Below are 3,909 nucleotides of genomic sequence, written 5' to 3'. Positions count from 1 at the left end.
ATTTCCAAGCCGGGCACGGTGGCTCAAGCCTGTAATCCCAGCACTTTGGGAGGCTGAGGCTGTTGGATAACGAGGTCAAGAGATCGAGACCATCCTGGTCAACATGGTGAAACCCCGTCTCTACTAAAAATACAAAAAATTAGCTGGGCATCATGGTGCATGCCTGTAATCCCAGCTACTCAGGAGGCTGAGGCAGGAGAATTGCCTGAACCCAGGAGGCAGAGGTTGCAGTGAGCCGAGATCGTGCCATCGCACTCCAGCCTGGGTAACAAGAGCGAAACTCCGTCTCAAAAAAAAAAAAAAAAAAAGAAAAAAGAAAATTATTTCCAATCCAAAATTTCATATGTGGCCAAACTAAGCTTTATAATTGAAGGAGAAATAAGATCCTTTTCAGACAAGCAAATGCTGAGAGAATTTGCCACAACCAGGCCTGCCCTGCAAGTGCTCCTGAAGAAAGCACTAAACATGGAAAGGTAAAACTGTTACCAGCCACTATAAAAATATGCTGAAGTACACAGACCAGTGACACTATGAAGCAACCACAAAAACAAGTCAGTAAAATAACCAGTTAGCATCATGATGACAGGATCAAATTCACACATAACAATACTAACTTTAAATATAAATGGGCTAAATGCCCCTGATTAAAAGACACAGAATGGCAAGCTGGATAAAGAGCCAAGACCCATCAGTATGCTGTCTTCAAGAGACCCATCTCAAATTCAAAGACACACAGAGGCTCAAAATAAGGGGATAGAGAAAAATTTAGCAAGCAAATGGAAAACACAAAAAAGCAAGGGTTGCAGTCCTAGTTTCTGACAAAACAGACTTTAAGCCACAAAGACAAAAAAGACAAAGAAGGGCATTCCATAATGGTAAAGGGTTCAATTCAATAAGCAGAGCTAACTATCCTAAACATGTATACACCCAATACAGAAGCACCCAGATTTATAAAGCAAGCTCGTAGAGACCTATAAAGAGACTTAGACTCCCACATAATTATAATGAAAGATTTTGACACTCCACTGAAAATATTAAACAGATCATCAAGACAGAAAATTAACAAAGATATTCAGGAACTGAACTCAGCTCTGTATCAAGTGAACCTGATATGTACCTACAGAACTCTCCACCCCTAAACAACGGAATATATGTTCTTCTCATTGCCACATGATACTTTTTCAGCAAATGCAAAACAACTGAAACAATAACAAACAGTCTCTCTGACAACAGAGCAATCAAATTACAACTCAAGATTAAGAAATTCTCTCAAAATCACACAACTACATGGAAATTGGACAACCTGCTCCGGAATGACTCCTGGGTAAATAACAAAAGTAAGGCAAAAATCAAGAAGTTCCTTGAAACTAATGAGAACAAAGAGACAACATATCAGAATCTCTGGGATGCAGCTAAAGCAGTGTTAAGAGAGAAATTTATAGCACTAAATGCCCACATCAAAGGGCTACAAAGGGCCGGGCTCAGTGGCTCAAGCCTGTAATCCCAGCACTTTGGGAGGCTGAGGCAGGTGGATCATGAGGTCAAGAGATCAAGACCATCCTGGTCAACATGGTGAAACCCCGTCTCTACTAAAAATACAAAAATTAGCTGGGCATGGTGGCACGTGCCTGTAATCCCAGCTACTCAAGAGGCTGAGGCAGGAGAATTGCCTGAACCCAGGAGGCAGAAGTTGCGGTGAGCCGAGATCACGCCATTGCACTCCAGCCTGGGTAACAAGAGCAAAACGCTGTCTCAAAAAAAAAAAAAAAAAAAAAATCTCAAGTTAACAAACTAATATCACAACTAAAAGAACGAGAGAACCAAGAGCAAACAAAGCCCAAAGCTAGAAGAAGACAAGAAATAACCAAGATTAGAGCTGAAATGAAGATATAGACACAAAAAACCTTTCAGAAAAATCAATGAATCCAGGAGCTGGTTTTTTGTTTTTTTTTTGAAAAAATTAATAAAATAGGCAACTAACTAGACTAATAAAGAACAAAAGAGAGAAGAATCAAACAGACACAATCAGAAATGTTAAGCAGGATATCACCACTGACTCCACAGAAATATAAACAACTATCAGAGAATACTATAAACACCTGTATGCACATAAATTAGAGAATCTAGAAGAAATGGATAAACTCCTGGACACATAGACCCTCTCAAGACTGAACCAAGAAGAAACTGAATCCCTGAATAGACTAATAACAGTTCTGAAATTGAGGCAGTAACAAATAGCCTACCAACCAAAAAAAAAAAAAAGCCCAGGATCAGAGAGATTCACAGCTGAATTCTACCAGTGGTACAAAGTAAAGCTGGTACCATTTCTACTGAAGCTATTCCAAAAAATTGAAAAGGAAGGACTTCTCTCTAACTCATTCTTGAGGCCAGTATCATCCTCATACCAAAACCTGGCAGATATATAGCAACAAAAAAGAAAACTTCAGGTCAATATTCTTGATGAACATTGATGCAAAAATCCTCAATAAAATATTGGCAAACCAAATCCAGCACAGCTTATCCACCATGATCAAGTTGGCTTCATCCCTCAGATGAAAGCTTGGTTCAGCATATGCAAATCAATAAATGTGATTCATCACATAAAGAGAATCAAAGACAAAAACCACATGATTATCTCAATAGACACAGAAAAGGCCTTTGATAAAATTCAACACCCCTTCATGTTTAACTCTCAATAAGCCAAGTATTAAAGGAACATGCTTCAAAATAATAAGAGCCATCTATGACAAACCCACGGCTACTATTAAACTAAATGGGCAAAAGCTGGAAGTATTCCCCTTGAAAACCAGCACAAGACAAGAATGCCCTCTCTCACTACTTCTATCCAACATAGTATTGGAAGTTCTAGCTGGGGCAGTCAGGCAAGAGAAAGAAATAAAACATATTCAAACAGGAAGAAAAGAAGTCAAGTATCTTTACAGATGACATGCTCCCATAACTAGCAAATCCCATCATCCAGCCCAAAAGCTTAAGCTGATAAGCAACTTCAGCAAAGTCTCGGGATACAAAATCAATGTGCAAAAATTGCTAGCATTCCTATACACCAACAACAGGCAAGCAAAGAGCCAGATCATAAATGAACTCCCATTCATAACTGCTACAAGAAGATTAAAATACCTAGGAATAAGGCTAACATGGGAAGTGAAGGACCTCTTTAAGGAGAACTACAAACCACTACTCAACTCAGAGAAGACACAAACAAATGTAAAAACATTTCATCCTCAATATTGTGAAAATGCATCAATATTGTGAAAATGGCCACATTGCGCAAAGTAATTTATAGATTCAGTGCTATTCCCATTAAACTACCATTGACCCATTGACATTCCTCACAGAATTAGAAAAAACTGTTTTAAAATTCATATGGAACCAAAAAGAGCCTGAATAGCCAAGGTAATCCTAAGCAAAAAGAATGAGGCTTGAGGCATCAATTACCCAACTTCAAACTATAGTACAAGGCTACAGTAAGCCAAACAGCATGGTAGTTGCACAAAAGCAGACACACAGACCAATGAAACAAAATAGAGAGCTCAGAAATAAGATTGCATACCTACCACTATCTGATTGTTGACAAACTTGACAAAAACAAGCAATGGGGAAAGGATTTCCTATTTAATAAATGGTGCTGGGAAACTGGGAAACACATGCAGAAAATTGACACTGAACCCCTTCCTTACACCATACACAAAAATTAACTGAAGATGAATTAAAGACTTAAATGTAAAACCCAAAACTATAAAAAACTCTAAAAGAAAGTCTAGGTAAAACCATTCAGGACATAGGCATGGGCAAAGATTTCATGACAAAAATGCCAAAAGAGATTGCAATAAAAGTAAAAATGACAAATGGACTCCAATTAAATTGAAGAGCTTATGCACAGAAAAAGAA

The sequence above is a fragment of the Saimiri boliviensis genome, chromosome 8 (genome assembly GCF_048565385.1).
Source record: "Saimiri boliviensis isolate mSaiBol1 chromosome 8, mSaiBol1.pri, whole genome shotgun sequence".
NCBI lineage: Eukaryota > Metazoa > Chordata > Mammalia > Primates > Cebidae > Saimiri > Saimiri boliviensis.
This window is presented reverse-complemented; position numbering follows the sequence as displayed.